This window comes from Cornus florida, unplaced genomic scaffold, assembly GCF_030987335.1.
Source record: "Cornus florida cultivar Cherokee Brave unplaced genomic scaffold, ASM3098733v1 CherokeeBrave_3.0.0_Hap2_Chr10, whole genome shotgun sequence".
Taxonomy (NCBI): Eukaryota; Viridiplantae; Streptophyta; class Magnoliopsida; order Cornales; family Cornaceae; genus Cornus; species Cornus florida.
Window position 1 is genome coordinate 39906543 of NW_026775580.1, and position 21935 is coordinate 39928477.

Sequence of the window (21935 nt, forward strand, 5' to 3'; positions counted from 1 at the left end):
ACGTCATGGTTATCACTCGTGGAGAGTCTTTGCGTCAGGGCATTGAGGAACAGGTGGATGATATCGAGTTCAGACGGGGTTTGGGGAGGCCCAGGATTCTAGTTCGTGGCGTGGATGCTAATCCGCCATGGACATCGACTTATGAGAAGCGAGTAGCTCAGGGAATCAATCGGGGGATCGCTGAATCTCTACAGGAGTTGATACGTAGGCAGGTGACAGGGATACAGATTCCGGCACCGGCACCAGCACCAGTAATCAATGAGGCACTAGAGTACTTTATGCGATTATAGAGGGTCAAGATTAATCCATTTGCGGGGAGTTCAGGTCTGCTAGTCTCGAAAGCTTGGTTGGACCTTATGGTTCCCAAGTTAGACAGTATGGCGGTACCCACGGACAAGTTGAGGATTTCCTTAACTGCTTCTTTGTTCATGGGGGATGCAGATATCTGGTGGAGGTCTATGACCAATGTCCACAATGTCAAGTCGATGACTTGGAATGAGTTCAGAGATCTATTTTTTGAGCGCTTCTTTCCTAGGGCTATGAGGTGGGAGATGAGGACACAGTTCGCAAGCCTTTATCAGGGCACTATGAGTGTCATTGAGTATGAGACACGGTTTACTTCTCTCTCTCGTTACGCCGAGGATATGGTAGCGACAGACGAGGCCAGGGCAATGAAGTTTCTGGATGGGCTACATCTTGACATCAGGCCATGGGTCTTCATTCTTTATTTGAGGACCTACAAGGAAGTGGTCCAGAGGGCTATGCTAGCTGAAGCAGAGGAACGAGATCAGTTACGGATCAGGGGTTCATACAAGCAGCTTCGCGGCGACACTCCATCATCTTCTGGGGGCCAGTAGAAGAAGGCTAAGGCCAGTGATAGTTCACGCACTCAGGGACAGTCACAGTAGGCCCAGTCTGTATCTGCAGTTCTAGTATCTTCGGGGTCGGTCCGAGGAGTGATTTGTCACCATTGTCAGCAGCCGGGGCATATCAAGCCTCGCTGCCCACAGCTTCAACCACAAGCCAGTCAGTCATAGGCTAGTAAGCCTACAGCTTCGACGAAAGGGGTTCACGGAGCTTGTCATTATTGCAAGCAACCAGGTTACTTCAGGAGAGAGTGTCCAAAATTATAAAGCAGGACTCAGAGTGGCATAGGTTCATAGGTCACGCCGGCACAGTTAGCAGTTATGCAGTCAGGTTTTAGGGTACCTCAGGCACCACAGCCGGTGACACCGCCAGTTAGTTCTTATCCGGTTAGAGGTTCTACACCTATTACTTCCGGACATCAGTCAGGCCACAAGGGCAGTTCTCAATAGTCGGGGGCTTAGGGATAGGCTTACGCATTGCCACAGGCCGATACCTCTGCAGGGACTTCTACAGTTTGAGGTATCTTTCCAGTTTTCAGTTCTAAAGCTAGAGTTCTTATTGACACAGGTGCATCACATTCTTTCACTTCTGCATCATTTGCACATTCATTGGGTCTGGAAGTCATACTTCAGAACAGCCTTCTTTGTGTTGACACACTAGTTGGGTTTCCAGTGTCTTCGGATCGTGTTTGTTGAGGTTGTGCTATTGAGATAGCTGGGCAGACCTTAGAGTTCAATTTTGTTGTTCTCGACAGGACAAGCTTTGATGTCATTCTTGGAATGGATTAGTTGTCATTCTTTCAGGCTACGATTGATTGCTTCCACGGGAGGGTATCCGTTTGCACTCCCAAGGGAGATTGTTTCCATTTTGTGGGAGATCGGAGTGATTCCCACCCGGCAATGGTTTTTAGCATTAGTGACTGGAGTCACCACAGATCCTACTTTGCTAGTTTGCTAGTTGACGAAGATAATAATTTGGGCTGTATTCTTCCGGCAGTTGTTGAAGAGTTTTTTGATGTCTTTCCAGAGGAACTGATAGAGTTGCCTCCTTTAAGGGAAGTTGTTTTTGCCATTGACGTCATTCCCGGTACAACACCTATCTCTATGGCACCGTACCGTATGGCACCGGCAGAGCTTGATGAGTTGAAAGGTCAGTTGGATGATTTGAAAGCTAAGGGCTTTATTCGTCCTAGTGCTTCAACATGGGGAGCACTGGTTCTTTTTGCAAAGAAGAAGGATGGGTCTTTAAGACTTTGCATCGATTATCGCAAGTTGAATCACGCTACGATCAAGAACAGGTATCCTTTACCTAGGATTGATGACTTGTTTGATCAGTTAAAGGGAGGGACATGCTTTTTGAAGATTGATTTGAGATCAGGTTACTATTAGTTGAGGGTTAAGGATAAGGATATAATATCCAAGACCGCTTTTCGTACACGGTATGGCCATTATGAATTTCTGGTGATGCCATTTGGTTTGACCAATGCTCCAGCAGCTTTTATGGATTTGATAAATCGTGTATACAGTGACTATCTTGACAAATTTGTGGTGGTTTTTGTTGATGACATTCTCATGTACTCAGCTTCGAGAGAGGAGCATGAGTATCATCTGAGAGCAGTTTTACAGATCCTTTGGGATAACCAATTGTATGCCAAGTTTGAGAAGTGTGAATTTTGGCTACCAGAGGTGAAGTTCCTTGGACATGTTGTGTTAAGGGGCAGTGTTATAGTGGATCCAACAAAGATTGAGTCTGTGATGGATTGGGGGCGTCCGAAGACAGTGTTTGAGATTCGGAGCTTTCTTGGCCTAGCTGGCTACTACAGGAGATTTGTTCGGGATTTCTCTAACAACACCTATGACTCGACTTACTCACAAGGCGGTCAAGTTCATATGGAATGAGGCTTGTGATTTTGCTTTTTAGGAGTTGAAGGTCAGGCTGACATCAGCTCCAGTTTTGATCATACCTGAACATGGTTTGGGTTACATGGTCTATTATGATGCTTCGCGAGAAGGATTAGGTTGTGTCTTGATGCAGACAGAATGGGTAGTTACTTATGGTTCTCAACAGTTGAAGACTCACGAGTTAAACTATCTGACACATGACTTGGAGTTGGTAGCAATTATCTTTGCCCTGAAAGGGTGGAGACATTATTTGTACGGGGAGAAGTTTTAGATTTTCTCCGATCATAAGAGTCTCAAGTATCTCTTCTCTCAGAAGGATTTGAACTTGAGATAGCGCAGATGGGTTGAGTTCATGGAGGACTATGACTTTGTGCTACAGTATCATCCGGGAAAAGCCGATGTGGTGGCCGATGCATTGAGTAGGAAGTCACGGGGTACTCTTGCTAGCATTTCCATTCACAGATGGAAGATGCTAGAAGAGCTTGCAGATCTAGGTTTGCAGTTATATGAGGATGTTTCACCGGCTATTTTGTTTAGCCTTATAGCTTAGCCGGCTCTTGTCGGCACAGTTATTGAGGCACAGCAGGAGGATGAGGAGATGAAGTCCATCCACAATCAGATTTTAGGCGGCCAGAATGTAGAGGGTTAGACCTTGCACTCGGACGGTGGTCTCAGGTACAGAGGGAAGATGGTTGTTCCTTTGTCTTGTCGTGACGTTGTTCTTCAGGATTTTCACCATTCTCGACTCGCAGTTCATCCTGGTGGTACCAAAATGTATCACGATTTACGGAGATAGTTTTGGTGGAAAGGCATGAAATGGGATGTTTCTCAGTTCGTAACTAAATGCCTTACTTGTCAACAAGTGAAGGCAGAGCATCAGAGACCGGCAAGGTTGTTGCAACCACTACTGGCTCATGAAGGCAGAGCATTAATGACCCGGTCTTTTTCCACCTTTTCCATTTTCGGCAATTTTCTTTTTTTCGTCTTTTTCCTATTTTATCTTTTCCTTATTTCGTCTTTTAGTCATTTTTCGTTTTTCCTTGCATAACCTCAGTTGTTGTGCTCGGATTTCATTCTAGTTTTGCATACATTCATGGTATTTGATTTCCATGACATTGGTATTTTTACTTTTCTTGAAAAGCATACTAGAATAGTACTTTTCTTGTAAAGGGCATGAATGTGTAATTATTTATAACTTTTGGTGTTTTAGTGTAATTATGTAAAATAATTATTTTTCATTTTAGGGACCTTTTTGTAATTTATTTTAGAAGATATTTTGAAAAGGGACCATTTTGCAAATTTTGGAAAGTGTGACAAGTGTTACACTCTCATGGAGCCATTTGTTGGCATTTAGGTGAGGAGACTTGGCACCATGACTTCTTGACATTTGGTGGGTGGAGATTCACCCATGTGTTGGCCTTAGATTAGTGCACATGTAGCCTTTGACTTGTGATAAGTGTGGGCTTGGGATTTAGTCTTAGAAGAGGCATTGGATTAGTGACAAGTGTAGGATCAAGGTTTAGTCTTGCATAGTGTGTGTGAGAGAGGTAGTGCAAAAGCACATAGTGAGTGGAGGATTTCTAGCCCTTCCACTCACCATTTTTATACTTTACCTTCTTCATTTCATAATCTCTCATGAACCCTAGCAAATCCACTATTGGAGGAAAGCTTAGTTCATAGCTTCTCCCTTCAATTTGGTTCACTTCCTTACACCTTAGAGTAGAAACCTTGGGAGAGAAAAGATTCCTCTCACTCTCCTCTTCAATAACCATAAACTTGTTTTACATTTAGGGCTTGGTTACTTGGATTATAGAGATTCAATTCTCTATTGAGGTAGGGGTGGTTGTATGTTTATCCTGTTTGGGTTTTATATATATTGGAGCTTGATATATATTGATTACATGCTTTAAAATCCTTGTAATTACATATAAATAGAGATTTTGTATTCTTGACTTAGGATTTATGGATTAAAGCATGTATATGACTATTAAATTGTATAGGTAGGTTATTGTTTAATGATTTATCTAATACTTGTGATTTCATTGAGGGTTTATGATGAATATCTTGAAATTACTCTTGTGTTGTTAAGTAATATAGATTTCATTGAAAGTCTTGTAAGTATCACTTGAAATTACTTGTAGGTAAATTGCTATATTGCATAATTAGTAATTGTGGCCTACATTAATATTAAATCCATGTGGCATAATGTGTAATATCATTAGTTTGCCACTTTAGACATGAAACCTTAGGGCATGGTTTGTGTGGTTTTACCCTACTTGTGCTTGGTAGGTAGTTCATGCATTGAGATTGTATAAATGTCATGAACTTGTTGATTTTTGGAAGCTTGTAAGGATATGATTTTTTTGATGGCTAGAGTTTAGCTCTAGTACGGAGGAATAGAATTCTCCTAAGTCATAATGCGCACTAGGTAGTACCTTATGGGTCATAATTACCCAAAATAACTTGTATGGTCGCGTGGCCGTATATCCTAGTCTTTTCATTACCTGATTTCGTATTGCTTTCCAAGTTGTAAATCATGGATTTCCATTACTTGTATGCTTATGTATACTTGGATGTTATGTGTTTACCGTTTCAACATTTGTATAGCTTGAGATGATCCCTTAGAGCACCATGGGAACATAGACGTTAGGTGGAATACACCCTTGTGATGGTCTATGTTTGGTTCACATTATACTTGAAACTATAGGGTATGCGCATGCACCACATCCTACGAGTAACTTGATTACTTACCCTAGTGGTTTGGGTTGTTTTTCAAGTAAAGAGACTATGTTCTTGGAGGCTCATTATCCTTAAAAGCTTTTGAGCTAAATGAAGCATTTTTCTATATTGACATACAAGTGTTTAGCATGCCTTTCTTTGATATCATACTTTGAATGCCATGGGTGTATGATACTTTTGGAGCTTTAGTAGCTTTCTTGATATGTAATGACACTCGAACATTTACTTTTGCCATTATAAACATGTATGTAAAGAAGCCAAGGGCCAAACATGTATACTTTTGTACTTAGACACTTTTGGTACCAACCTTTGCATCAAAAGTGTATTTAAACCAAAGTTTGAGATTTGGCATATGAAAATCTTGCAAATGATGTGTATGAGGCCATGGGACATTGTTTTATGTTTATTTATTCATATCAAGGTTGTTGACATGTTCACATTCTCAAAACTCATGAAAAATCAGTTTTGTAAATTCATTGTGAACCAAAACGTCGTGGGATTCAAAGTTGAGGTTAAACATTAACACCTTGGACTCATAGTAGCCTTTTTAGCAGCTTTTCGTGGTGTTTTGGTCGACTAAAACTCCATTTCGGTTGACCAATGGCAAATGGAATTGCCAAAGCACAGTATAACCACGTTCCAGTAGCTAAATGCACTGTTCATGAGTTATTTCGGTCGACCGAACCTTCATTTCGGTCTACCAAAGCAACACGAACCTTTTCTTCATGATGTTAGGTCTCAGCACTTTCATTTCAGTCATCTGAAAGTCCATTTCGGTAGACCGAAATAGCTTGATCCCGAGCCTAGTCTCTGTGGAGTTCCATCACTGATCATCCAACTTCAAAGGGTCATAACTTCTTCGTTTTCAATCCAAATGGGGTGATTCTTAAGCCTAAACTCAAGGATTTTGAGTTATATTTCCAATGGTACCAATCCCAATCTGAAATTCCAAACACAGTGGGAGTTATGTATGTTTTAGTGAAGCAGTGTCAGTTTTCACTTTAACTGGGACGGGGCATTTTGTGTGATTCTTAGCCAATGTTCATGGAACCTCTTGGAATGTTTCAAAATGATTAGATTAGGTTGTATTAATCTTTTTTGACTTGTTTAGAGTCAATTTTCTCCTTTTAATAATGAATTGACCATTTTGCCCCTCGGATAACAAATTTTGTCCTTTTTGACCTTTGTTTCCGTTTCTGTCCTCTTTAAGTTCCGTGACCTCATGGAGGGTCACATTTGTGTCTTAGGAGTGACTCCTATCTCTAGAGACCTTGGTTTACCTTTAGCTTCCGCATTTCGAATCCGCTATCGGATCACTTTCGGTTCATCACTGACGCACCGGGTTGAAAAACTTGGGCCATCACAAAAAGTCAGATCTTCTTCTCTCTCTCCTCTCTCTTGGCCGGTAGCCATGGCTGCCAAGGGGCTGCCACCCTTCTTCTTCATTTTTCGGCCACTTCCCTCGCGTGAAACATCGTAGTGCCTTAACGTTTAATGCTTGTCTTGATGATGCGCATCTTTCACCCTTATTAGAACCCATTTCTGACCAAATTTTGAGTTTGGGTTTGAAGACAAGTTGTGATTTTCGTGGGGCTTCCTTCAGATTCTTGTTCATCGTGTTGTCGCTGACAAAAACCTTCGGTATCGTCGGATTCGGAACACATTTATTTTGGTGGGCTTTTGAGATTTTCATCTCAAATTGAGGTAGGGGGTGTTATAGTTTATTATTCTTGTTATATTGCATGCTAGTGATGTTATACAACTTATTTACATGATTAGGTAACAAATCTAGAGATTTCATTAGTTATTTTTCTTGTGAAGGATTTGATTTTCCCAGTTAGTTATAGCTTTGTTTAAACATGTGGCATGGAATTATATTACCTTTGACATGGTCATTGACATATATTAAATTGGGATTATTTGAATGAAAATTGCAACTTTTATTTAATATTTAACTTGGGTGAAAGTTTAATTTACATAGGTGTAACTTGCATGAAATAAGCTCGTAATGTGATATTACATTAAGCCTTGGCATGCTCCCTAACATGTATTAATTTGAGACCATTTGGATGAGTTTGAAAATCTAGAGATTTTAACTAAAGGAATTACTTAAAATCAATTTAAAGGTTCCATTAGCTTAATTAAGTTTTTAACTTAATATTTGTAATGACCATGACTTGTTTACAAGCATATGTTAATGTGGGATCATTTGACGTTGTTTTAGAAATTAGGGATTTGATTATCATGATTTAATTAAATTCCATTTTTATTGTTTCAATGGCTTAATTAAGTTTTGAATTGATATATGTAATGATCAAGTTATGTTGAATAGCATGTGTTAATTAGGGGCCATTTGGTTGAGAATTGAAACTTAGAGAAATTAATTAGTTTATTTAATTAATTTCCATTCCTATTGCATTAAGGATTTAATCATGTATTTGACGTTGGTTGTATGTTTAAATCATGATTTTGGACTTGTATTAGATTCATGAGTATTTGTTTTCAATATTAAATGATATTACCATAGCGTGTAACGAATCGCACACGGAAAATTCGACATTTGTCATGCCTTAGTAGTTGTGGACTTAGTGCATGTATCGTATGTGTTTCCAAATTCGGTTGTGCATGGTAGATAGTTGATATCTTATATATACATGTCAATATATATACATTGTTGCATAACTTGTTGATTTTGGAAACTTGGGGATGTCGTTGTTTGACTACGGCTAGGACATGGTTCTAGTACGGGGGATTGTCCCTCCACAGTCTAGTGCGCATATAAGGAGGTCACCCATAGGCTAGTAACCCTAAAGTAGCCATGGTGTCGGCTTGATTCGGTGTGATGTCCAAGTGTCCACTTGTTTGATTTTGCATTACATTTCTAGTTGATAACTAGAAGATATCATAACTTGTTGTTCCTTATTTGATTTCCCATTTTAAGTTTCATGATATTAACTTTGAGAAATCATGCTTTGATGCGTTGTATTAGAAATCCCAATGTTGGTTAAATTGCTTCGATATTGTGATTTATGTTTTGATGTTCAAATGTAGCTTAGGATTATTCCTTAGATTTATTAAAACATAGACGCTAGGTGGCATTACACACTTTAGTTATTTTCGTATCTTAAATTGCAAGTTGATACCTTTGAGAACCTATATCTTGTTGCTTGTATGACATGCTTCCATGTGTTTGAATTGTATGAACAAAGTGATTATACTAGAAATGATCAAGGGTAGCTTAGGATGCTCCATGAGTCTTATCTTGACATAGACGTTAGGTGGTGTGACCCCTTTCGAATTGTTTCATGTTAGTCTAAAAATCTGAAAGAAATCGAGTTTATGTATGCTCATTCTCTACGAGTAAACCTGTTTACTCACCCTGAAGTTACTGGGGGATTTGTTCAGATATGAAGACTTGGCTCATGATGCTTATTGCTCCTTGGATGGCTTGTAGATTTCAAGTTTCCATTTTATGCAAATGTTAGCATGAAATATCATTTTGTAGCCTTATGTATCAAAACTTGTATTATTTGATTCCAAACTTGTAATGTGTGCCTAAGCACACTTTTTTACACTTATTTCGTGTATATGATATGAGGCCAAGGGACAAACTTCATTTGAAATTCATGTATATTCACAAATGTAGAATATTGCCTTTAAAGAGAATATTATGAAAACTATGCATTTTAGTATGCTATTTTGCACCGGAGTGTGCATTATGTATGAAATTCATTATTTACCATTCATTTACCATGTATGAGGTGTGGCCAAGAGCCAAACACCATTTTTTTTTAGGTTTCACATTTTAGTTTCATGTTTTGCGTTTTGGGCTAAAATAGAAAAATCCGAGCCTTTAAGGGTTCATTTTCAAATCGGGTTGTACAAAGTGTGTTCTGGCACATCCACTAGGACTTATTTGGTATGCATGAAGTGTGGCCAAAGGCCAAATGGCTTTTTGATTGCATTTAGGTTTGATTCTCACATAATTTACCTTTAAAAGGCATTTTTCTCGCATTTGAGGTTTGAGGAGTCAGATTTTGCATCGGTAGTATTTTTAAGCTGTGGATCATTGTAGCGCATTCTAATAGGTAAGTTACATCTGCGTGCATGATCGTTTCCGGTTAAAACCCTCTCCTTGGTGAAATGAGCCTCTTTGGGATTCATTTCACATTTTCCTCGCATATTCTAGTTTAAGGGCATTTTGGCGCTTTCCTTTGGGAAATAAATTCCGGTCTTGACTCCTTCATATAGAAAATGTGATTTTAGGGTAGTTTTTCATGGTATTTTTCCAAAAAATGTCTTCTTGGCCTCGAAAATCCCAAATCCATTTCAGTTTTCCAGTTTTGTTATTTTTTCCCAAAGTAGCAGATTGCAGCATGCCTTAGCCCAAAAGAGCCAGCTCAGTTCCAAAAGAGCCGATTCTTTCATCAACCCAGCCGACTGGGTTCACAAAAGAGCCAACTGAATTCATCTTGGCATCAATTTTGATGCTCTCAGCCTAACTCAGGCGACTAAGTTCTCAACCGAGCCGACTCAGTTGCTCTTGGCCTAACTCAGCCGACTAAGTTGCCAACTCAGCCGACTAAGTTTGGCTGCAGCGATGACCTGTTTTCAAATGGTCATAACTTGCTCATCTGAGGTCTAAATTAGGTCATTTTTAAGCCTAAACTCAAGAGCTTGAAGTTAGATTTCCAATGGTGCCGACCACACCTTGAAACTCCAATTGTAGTGAGAGTTATAATGGTTTTAGTGAGGTAGGTTCCCGGTGTTGCTTAGTTGCAGGACACCGCTTTGTTCTATCTTCATATCTTTGTCGTCCGGATTTTGAATCAAGCAATTCTTGAGTCTATTCTTGTTGATTTTTTGTTGTCTTTCCAATGGTATGCACGGTGGCACCCATTTCAGTGTGAAATGACCATTTTGCCCTTGGTTCATTTTTTTTTGGGTTTAGCATTCTTGCTTCATTACTTGGCTCATTTGAGTTCCATGGCTTCATGTTCAGTCATTTTGGTGCCTTAGGGATGACGTACATCTCTAGAGGTTACCTTTCTTCTTTTGCTTCTGCATTTTGGATCCGTTTCAGGTCATCACAGGACACACTAGGTTGAAAAATCTAGGGTCGTCACACATATAGTTGATTAGCCATGTTATGCCCTCCGAGCCCAAGCTATGGTTGCACATGGTTATATAATGGGTTTGGGGGTCTCCACCTGATCTAATTGCCCCCCGAGTTCAAAGGTACCCGAGGAGGGTCTAGTGGAATTACCTGTGGCCGTGAAACTATTATTGGTGGCTAATTAAAACATGACATAGTAGGTTGTGGATAATTCTCTACTCAGGTTCGTAGAGTATTCACCGGCTGACTTGATGTTGCACCTAGTTAGAGTGTTATTGCTGGCAGCCATGGCTGTAATGATTCAACGGCTCTGGCAGAGTAGGTTATGATGGATTCAGCTGAGGAGCTGATTCCTGATTGTTGGAATTGCTAGCCTGATTCGGCCTGTTCAAGATGGTAATTGAGAGTTGGGACATAGTTTTATGCATATCGTTGTAACGTGCACCCCTTATTCCCATTGCCTTTACCAAGGAGCTCACCTGTGCTTGAATTATTGCTAACTCATCCGTAGGGCCTAATGCAGAGCTCAGCCTGAACTGGCTGATGTCCTTCCTCCAGATCTTCCTTAGTAACTTCGGCTTTAGAATTTTTGGTAAGCCGTGGCATTTTTTGCTTCTTCCAACACCCACTAGTGGTCCCACCAAGCATGCCAAAACATGTTTGCGTGATTTTTACGCCGGTCGATAGACTCTTGTGGGCATGCCAAAGTATTTGTATAAAACACCTAAAATTATGAAATGAACACCAGCCTATCCTTTTTTCCGATAGCTGACTTTCAGGCGAATGTGTGGGAGAGAGACTAGTAAGAACTCCCAGCAAGGTTGTTTTATGCCTTGATGCAAGGAATTTTTATCTGGGTGCTATAAAGAATGCAAAGACTGAAGAAAAATTTAAATGAAAAGAGCTGAATGTAAACGCCAAATGAAAAATGGGTGGCAAGAATTTAATCGATTGCCATCAAAATGCAATGACAAGAATTTAATCAATTGCCATTGAATTGAAAACATTTTTAATTAAAATTGCATAATTAAATCTGGCAAACTGAAAAGTGCATGGAAATGTAATACCCCTAATTTTAAAATGATAGTCTCGGCATTTTATTTATTGATTTATTTTATTTTTGTGTGATTAATTGCTTATTTGCTTAATTATTTAATTATTTTATTAGTTGGTTTGCTTTACCTGTTTAATCGTGTATTTAACTCTTTTATTTTATTTAACAATTTTACTTTATTTGACTATTTTATTTTATTCGGTGAATTAACTGTTGAATTGATTATGTTATTTGGTGAATTAAAAGTTTTAATTAATTAATTTTGTTTTATGAAATTGGTAGCAGACATAGCGTGTATAAAAATAGGTTTTGTTTATGGGCCGATTATGTCTAGGTTTAGGGTTTAGTTTGACTTAGGTATTGTGGTCTATAAATATGTACCATATGTCTAGTTAGGGTTTTAGAACCCCATTCATGATTGTGGAGGCAGAGAGAGAACGTAGGAGGATTTCAGTATGTGGTTTTCGCCGGAGAACTTAGGAAGACGACGGTGCAAGGCTAAAGGCAAGTTCTAATCCTAACTCTTTTCCTTTGGCTTGTGTTCTTTACGTTCTTAACACAACATCAGGAGTAAAGAAATATAAACGTTAATCTGGTTTGCATGTCAGATGTAATTAAATCAGTATATGTTTCTATATATGACTAGGATATTCCAGGAGACTTAAACAATTAAAAAGGATAAATTATGCCTGCTTAATCGGACTAAAATAGAGAGTTTCATGATCATATATGCTTGTGCGTGATTTCTTTATTCTTAGATTTTTATGCATGAACTGTTGTTTAAGTTGAATCTTTGCCTACTAAAACACTTAAAATAATTTAGTATGGATGTATGGGACTTAGGTTGAAGCTTAGAGGCCTTAACCATGGAGTTTTAAGGTTTACAGAGGCTGAACAGTTGAAGAAGACGACTTCAGCACCAACTCAGCCGACTAAGTTGGGAACACAGCCTGCTCAGTTGGACCGTGACCTGGATGTTGGTTTTAATTGCCCATAAATATTTTTAAACCTATTTTAATTAATCTAAATGGGTTAAATAGACTTTGGAAGGTTCTAGAATGCATAATACACTTCATATGCTTAAGGAATTGGACAATACAGAGTTATAAAACAATTTCTTAACAATTTATGCGTGTTGGTTTTGGCTATGGAAAAGTAAAATTGCTTGGATTTATTTTACCAATTTTCTGTTAGTGATTATATGTTTCAAATCATGTATCAATGACAAAATAAGCATGTCAAATCTTATATTTTTGTTATACTTGTTAAGGATTAAATTGATGTTTAAATTTTAGCATTTGTCGCTTCAATTGTTGGACTGAAAATATAAGCATGATAATTGGCCAATGTTATTATGCTCGCTATGGAATTAATTGATGTAAACATTTATCCATGTTATGTCAGTTATATGGATTCTGTGGATTAGTTGGTATTTGCATTCATTATTTGTTTTATCAATTGTTGGATGGATGGATTGTATGCACCGGTATGGGACGGTGGCATACTAGGGACAGATTAGTTTCAAAATACTATATCCTACCTATACGGAATAAGTGAATGGATTATAAATATAGAATCCTACTTATATTTAGTCTGTGCAGTTGAACAAGCTGAACGACTAACTAGATTTCCTCTGGATGTTTAGTCTGTGCAGTTGAATAAGTTGAACGACTAACTGGATTTCTTCTGGATGGATAGGATAGGACTTTAAATATATATTTATGGTATCGTAGCATGAGCTTGACTCTCACTGTCAATGGTTAGGGAGCGTATATGCAGTAGGATGCGTAGCTAGCTATGTTGGTTGAGGTATACCCTGTTAGGCTTAGGTACTCATGCCCACTTAGGTGCGTTCTACATGTTGCCTTCTATTCAGGTTAAGACCATCTTTATAGTTCAGTAAGAGTCCCGTAGTGTGGATATATTTATGTACGGACTATTAGCTATTGTTAAGTTGGTTAGAATGTACATACTTATCGAGTCTCTTCTTGGATTATAGTAGGATAAAACTTATTCGTGGGTCTGACCCACTTCTATTTTTCAAGTACTCGTCAGTTCCAGACTTAAACTTGTTTATGCTGAGCAGAGACTACTACTCACTCTTCCGATAACGTAGAACTTCTCTCCATAACTTAATTCTAGATGTTCCTTCAGTTATTTATATTTCGGTTGGATTGTTGTTAGGGGTCCACTAGAGATAGATTCCTGAGTTGTTTAAACTGATGGAGGTTTTGGAAAGGATTTGGATTTTATTAATATTTATTATATGAGGTTCTTATTTAGAGATCTTTCAGCTTTTTTTATTTATACTTAATTCATTTTGTAATCTGTGTTCATTTTAAATATTAATTGTTTGATATTCCCTTGGGTTTAGGCTTGGGCCTGGGCCTGGGCTTGATCAACCCGTGTCTCGGATCCGATGGGTTTCACAGTTGGTATCAGAGCACTCCAAGTTCAAGTGTCTCTAGGATGTTTTGTATTAAGACTTCCGCGTAGCATTTTCTCTTGATTAGAGCTTAAGTTTAGGTTTCATTTAATTCCTTTATGGTTCGGTTTAAATCGTTTTGATGTCTGTTCTTTTCGTGTTAACAGATGGTTAATGCTAGGAAGGGACGGAACCTGCCAGGGAACAGGCAACAGAGGAGAGCGGCACGTAGGCAGCACGAACGCCTACAATGTTAGCTAATGGAGGAAGAGCAGTATTTGCTAGAGTTTCAGGATGATGATGGTCAGTTTCAGGAGGAGCAGGAGGAGGTTCAGCAGACTCGGGATCAGGTAGGAGATCCAAAGTATCCTCCTCACATCAACGACCTCATTACTCAGGATATAGAAGCAGGGGTAACAGCTGCACTTCAGAATCAGCCTCAGGTACAGCCGGCACCGTTACCAGCACCAGTTGTTCAAAATAATATTGTAATGACCCGGTCATTTCCTTCTTTTTCTTTTTCCTAAGAATTTCATGAATGAAATTTTTTGGTTGAAATTTCTTGTCTAAGTTCCGTTTCTCATCGCTTAGTGTCATCTCGAGTGCTCAAAAACGGTTTCTGAGACTCTTTCCTTTAGATTGACAACTTCCTTTGAGGACCGAGACATTTCCACATTTTTCGTTTTTTTGACACTATTCACTTTTCGTCCTTTTTCCTGTTTCATCATTTTCCCTATTTTGTCTTTTCCCCGTTTGTCACTTTGTTGGTATAACCTCACTCCTTATGTTCAGAATTGGTTTTCGACTTCACGTATCTTCATTCTAAGTGGTTTCCATGAAATATGTATTATTACTTTTGCAAGAAAGTACTCTGGTTGCTCCCAGTATCCATAGGGGCATGGATCCACAGTTTTTCAGAATCTTTTTCTTTTCTTGCGGTGTTTTTCGTAAATATCTTTTGAAGATATTTTATTTCAGGAGTTTTTAAGAAAATATTTTTAGAAGATATTTTCATTCTGGGTTATTAGTGCAGTTTTCACTTTTTGGAGGGGCCATTGTGCAATTAATGAAAGTTATTGCAAAATACCTCATCTGTAGCCTGGATTCTCATACGGGATTCATTTTCACATTTCGTCAAGTCGTGTACTCTTAGAATTTTGTTCTGATCATTTTTCTCCAGTTTCAGAGTTTCTGACCCCGGTTGCCGCCGAACTTGTTCAGGGCATATCTCTCTATTTGGGACTCGGTTTCCAATGCTGTTTCTTCTGTTCTTCATTTTTTCTCATTTTGAATCTTTTCTGTTCACAGAGTTTTGTTGTTTGAGCACGTCTGCTCAAATTCCACTTTTCTAGACCTGGCGGGGCCCTTTCGGGGCACTTTTTGAGATTTTATATAAATAGGGGACTTAAAGAAGAAAAGTCAGATTTTGATCATCTTCCTCCCCCTCTTGGCCTACAGCCATGGGAGCTCCTTGGGCTTCCACCTTTTCTTCTTCTTCTCCACTTGATTTCCTAAGTGAAAAGTCTTCGGCCTTCACTTTTATTGTTCCCCTCGACGTGCTCTACCTTTCACCCTTATTAGAATTCATTTTTGGCCATTTCTTGAGTTTGGGTTTGAAATTAAGTTGTGATTTTGATGGGGCTTCTTGTGGGTTCATGTAGATCGTGTTGTCCCCGACAAAACCTAAGAGTTTCGTCGGATTCGGAGCACTTTTTTTTCGGTGGGCTTTTGAGATTTTCATCTCAAATTGAGGTAGGGGATGTCTTAGGTTTATATTATTGTTGTATTAAATGTTTTATAAGCATATACAACTTGTGAGCATGCCATGTTCAAGTTTTTAGAATTTAATTTATTTATTTTCTTTGTTTAGGATTTAATTCTACTGATGGTATATAGTTTAGAATTAAATTGTGGCATGTTGCTAAATTAGGCGTTGGTGAGTTGTGTAACATATATTAAATTTGGGGCATTTGAATAAGAATTGCAAAACTTATTTAATATTTATCTTTTGTAAAAGATTAATTCACATAGTCGTATTAAGCATGAAATCAACTTGTAATGTGATATTAAAGTAGGCCCTGGTGAGTTCTTTAACATATGTTCAATTAAGGTTATTTGGATATGTCTGAAAATTTAGGAAAATTTTTTATTAATTAGCTTAATTAATTTTATTTTAAGTGTGTTAGTCACTTAAATTGATATTAGATGTAGTAGGTAGATAAATTCCTGGAAATGTAATCCGTTTAATTACCGTGTGAGTATGCTACTAACTTGTTGTAGAATTAGTACTTGTAGCCTCTAAAGATGGTAATTTGACTTAGCATAATAGGTGATATCATTGTCTTGAATAGCTCATTTAAATATATCTTGTGTAGGTATATAGCTGGTTAGAATATTACAATTGCTTAGCTTGAAAGTTTGTTACTAAATTGTAACTTATTTAGTACTTGTGGCTTAGAATGGTAATGTGGTTCCATTATTGTAAAATATTCTTGCTTTGTGTATAAATTATATAATGGAGACTTGACATGTCATATGCTATCTAGACTTGAATTCTAGGACATGGTTTGTGTAGATTTAACCTTACTTGTGTATGTAAATTGATTCCTAGACATTATTTGAAATGTATAAGTTTGGTTTAACTTATTGATTTTGCATAAGTTTTGAACTTATTATTTTTGGAGGCTTGTAAGGATCATGTTCATGTGATGGCTTGGGTCTAGCCCTAGTACGGATTCATGAGTTTCCTGAGTTATATGAAGTGCACAGTAGGTAGTACCTTGTGGGTCGTAATTATCCGGAATGACTTATACACGTGCGCACTAGGTAGTACCTTGCGGGCAAGTAACCCAGAATAACTCGAATGGTCTGCAGCCAAGGATCCCAGTCTTTCCACTATTTGATTTCGCATTTAATTTCAAGTTGTTAATCATGGATTACTTATAGCTTGAGAGTTGATGCTTACTTTGGGTATTTGAATACTATTTAGTATACTTGCTCCGTGAGGTTAGATTACATTTAGTATACTTGTTCCATTTATACTTGTCTTATACGTATTTTCTTTAGCTTAGTATACTTGTGTTTGAATACTTGATTCATGTGTACTCTATATATATATATTGAATATTTGTGTATGTATGTTGGAGATTGCTTATCTTGTTTAAACACGATTTAGAGTACTTGAACATGTACGTTTGTATGTCGTGTACCATGTTTAAATACGATTTGGTGTACTTGAGCATGTATACTTGTATACCATTGTTCATTTCAATTGCATGAGTAGCTTAAGATGATCCCTGAGTCTCATTGTGACATAGATGTTAGGTGGTATGAGCCCCTTTGACATGTTTCACCTTAGGGTGATAAAATTGTAAAATCTTAGGTTGATGGAAGCTCATTTCCTACGAGTAGCTTTATGTTGCTCAACTCAAAGTTATTGGGGTATATTTCAGGTACAGGATTCGAGATTTGGAGATTTGCACTTGCCTTGAGTAACTGGTAGATTGAAGTTTCTTTTAAAGTATTCTTGTTCACATGCAAATGTTAGAATGTTTATATTTTACTTTTGATGTTGTAATACTTGGTTAGGTTCAATATGTCATTCTTGCCTTATGACATCTAAAGTGTACTTAGATACACTATTTGGGACCTACTTCACATGTATGACATGCGGCCAAGGGCCAAGCATGTTTGTATTTGCACTTGTATTCAATTAGTGCCACATTTTGTTTTGAAATGTATTTTTATCAAACTTGGGGGTTTGGCATGTCAAATCTTGTACTTGGAATGTAATGAGGCCGTAGGCCATTGTAACATGTTTAAAATGTCATATTACACTTGCGTGTATGTTCACATCAACACACATTAGCATATAATGGAAATTGAACATGCCAAAGGGGATTCAAATGAAGCTTAGGGACTTCTCTTCATTTCTAGTGCATAATAGGAAATTTTGCACTTTCTCGAGTCATTTCGGTAGACCGAAATGCTATTTTGGTTGACTGAAACCTTTTGGGTTTCATTTGCACAGTAAAACGTGCATTCCAGTAGCCATTTTTCACTTAGAGCCTCAAACCGGTCGACCGGTTTGTTATTTCGGTCGACTGAAATGAAGGCGCATTCCCCTTCTCTTCTTGGTTCATTTCGGCAGACCGAAACTCCATTTCGGTTAACCGAAATGGAGCTGCCTTGTGAGTTTTGCTTGGTTTGTTGCTTAGACAGGTTAACTCCGTTTGTTTGTTTTCATAAGACCTTGTTTATCTTGTTTAAGCCATTTAATGGCGTACGTGATCTAGTTTGTACTAGATCTTATTTCCTTGGGTGTCATTGATGCCATGGGGTACCATTTGACCTTTTCATTCTAGATTTCGCTTCCGGTTATTTCCTTGAGTTCGGTGACTTCATGGAAGGTCACATTGGTGTCTCGGGGATGATTTATATCTCTTAAGACTTTGGTTCTATCTTTTGCTTCCGCATCTCGAATTCGGTTCGGGTAATCATAGGATATACTGGGTGGAAAAACCCAGGGTCGTTACAAGTGGTATCAGAGCTCCTAGGTTCGAAAACCTTAGGACGACGGGTTTTGGGTGCATATCATGCTTGTGTTACCATGCTCTATGTTTTTATTTGATTCTTGATAACACGTTGAATGTGATCACATGTTTACGTGCTTATGTGGATGTATGTTTAGAAGTTTACCTTAACTGTCTTAGCATGATATATATGGTGGTTGCTTTAGTATATTGTATGTGCTAGTCTGTCTGAGTACATTGTATATACTTGTAAGTCTTAGTACATTGTATGTGCTTGTCTATTTTAGCATTTTGATTTACATTTGTCTGCTAAGCATGAGGGTTAGGCTTGTTTGCTTCAGCGTATTGCATGTGCTTGTTTTTCTTAGCATGATCGTATGATGCTTACATTAACATGCCTTATGTGATTCTTTTCTACTTGTGTGAGTACGTAGTCCATTGTTGTGTTATGTGTCAACTACTTACTTTATGTTTAGGCATTGTGGGTTATCCCATCTTGGTTGATTGAGATTGATGCTAGGGCATCATCTCTTGGAGTTTCGTGATGACCTTGATGTGATGACGTCATTGGGGTCTTGTTTCTAAAGTCATAGGATGACGAGTCGAATTGACTCGAGTCCTTCATTGGGGATTGGGAGATTTGTTTTCGTGAGCCTCACGGCGAGGTCCTCGCGTCTCTTCTTCTTAAAATGATGGTTAGGGATTTAATAGGTGCATTGACCTGGGATTCTTCTTGTCTTGCCTTGGACAGCTCTTACGAGCTAAGGTTGGGGTGTGAGTGTTTTCGTGTAATTAATTACATTGGTGCAATCAATTACTCTTCATCGTCATTAGAGTCTTGGGGTTGTGTTTAAGGTCTCGATAGGATCCTGTAGAGTTCTCATCGAACTCGTCGACATTTTAAGTTGAGTTTTCTTGTTGGTGTCTCGTAATGGTTAGTATTGGGGCTACCCATTACCTCATTGTTTGTTTTTTTTTGGCGTTAGGACTCCACCTTGGGTTTAAGTCAATCTTAGGAAAGACTTGCAGACCCTTTGTTTTAGGAACCTTAGTGTTCATTCTGGGGAGATGATTCCTTTCCTCACGAAGAGAGATCGGACTCATCCTGGTTTTTAGATTCCTTTTTGTGAGTCTGAGAGGCATTCCATTCCTTCTTGCTTTTGATTTTGTGGGGTTGTTATTTGCATAGTCATTCCTACCTGTTTATATGGCTTGTTGTTTTGAGCATGCCTTAGGAACATGTCAGGGGATGTGACTATTTGGTGGTTGTATGATGATATAGATGATGTGTTTTTCATTTACTATATCTACTTGTCATACTAGCGTCATAGGTGATGTGTAGCGTGTCTCTTATGCTTGACCCCTATGTGATAGGTAGCATATTTGATTGCCCATGTACACTATGTGTTTAGTTGTATGGTGCGTGGATTTTTGTTTACGTTTAGTATACTTGTACCTAGTGTGCTTGCGCATTATATATTTCAGTTCATTTTGGTTTTAGTATACTTGAGCCTGTATACTTATCTACCATAGATTTATTACTACTTAATATACTTATGAGTGTATACTTGTACCTATACATATGTTACGTGTCCGTTTTGACATTTCTTAGTACACTTGTGAATGTATACTTGCATAGATATGTATATATTTTATAACTAATTGCTTTATTAGTTTATTCCTTTTTATCATTCCTGTACTGTGCCTGGGGTTTGTGACTTTGGTTGTCAGGGATTGTGTGTGTGAGCTTGATTCGATGTCTGGATTTCTAGGCATAGCCTTGTAGTAGGTTAGCTTTAGGATGACATAGAGGTTCTTGGGTGCATTGTTTTGTCGGGAGTCATTGTGACTAGGATGACGGTGATGTAGTTTGATTTTGTAAAGTCTGATCCATTAGCTTAAGGGCACAGCCTTGTCAGGCTTTGGATTCGTGGCTGGTGTTGTTAACAACGATGTTTAGAGACTTGGGGTTGTCAGTTTTTCCAATATCGAGGATTTAAGGCCTTAAGCGTAGCAGTGCCTATGACATTATTGTCAGAGTTTTGGATTGGCCAGAATGGTCCGGCCGGACATTTTGGACCATATCGCAACTCTCACAGAATGCCTAGTTCCCGTGGTGCTTTGGGTAATGATCGTCTGACATTGATGTCATTTGTATCGATAGGTTTCGTAGGTAAGCTTGTTAGGGGTAGGTGATGAATTAGGGCTTTATACTATCATGCTACCATACAGGTTATGTGTGGGCGAGTGCTAGCTACCGTCAATGCTACCTTGTATTACCTAGCTAGTAATGTGAGTGTGGGCAGGCACTTGATAATGTGGATGCTACCACACCTTGGGTACGTTGTGGGCTGGTTTTAGTCAGTATTTGTGCTGCCATGCGTTGATCTCCTTTGGGGTGGTTGACATTGGGTGAGTATGTTAATTCGTTGGAGAGGTGTCTCACGATTCGTGGTTTCATGTCTTTTCGTTGATCTTGAGACCTTTGGAGTTGTCTTTGGGTACTTTATGATCTATTCCTTGGTGTGACCTTGTGTACAGTCCTTCTTCAGTTCTTCTAGGAATGTTCCTGATTACGGGGATGAAATTTCTTTAAGGAGGATAAGTTGTAATGACCCGGTCATTTCCTTCATTTTCTTTTTCCTTAAAATTTCACGGATGAATTTTTTTCGTTAAAATTTCTTGTCTAAGTTTAGTTTCTCGTCGCTTGATGTCATCTCGAGTGCTCAGAAATGGTTTCTGAGACTCTTTCCTTTGGGTTGACAACTTCCTTTGAGGATCGAGTCATTACCACATTTTTCGTTTTTTGACACTATTCACATTTCGTCCTTTTCCTTATTTCGTCCTTTTCCTTATTTCGTCCTTTCCCCGTTTGTCACTTTGTTGGCATAACCTCACTCCTTGTGTTCGGAGTTGGTTTTTGACTTCACGTATCTTTATTCTAAGTGGTTTCCACGAAATACGTATCATTACTTTTGTGAGAAAGTACTCTGGTTGCTCCTGGTGTCCATAGGGGCATGAATGCATAGTTTTTCAGAATCTCTTTCTTTTCTTGGGGTGTTTTTCGTAAATATCTTTTGAAGATATTTTATTTTAGGAGTTTTTAAGAAAATATTTTTGGAAGATATTTTCATTCTGGGTCATTAGCACAGTTTTCACTTTTTTGAGGGGCCATTGTGCAATTAATGAAAGTTATTGCAAAATACCTCATCTGGAGCCTGGATCCTCTTATGGGATTCATTTTCACATTTCGTCGAGTCGGGTACTCTTAGAATTTTGTTCTGGTCGTTTTTCTCCAGTT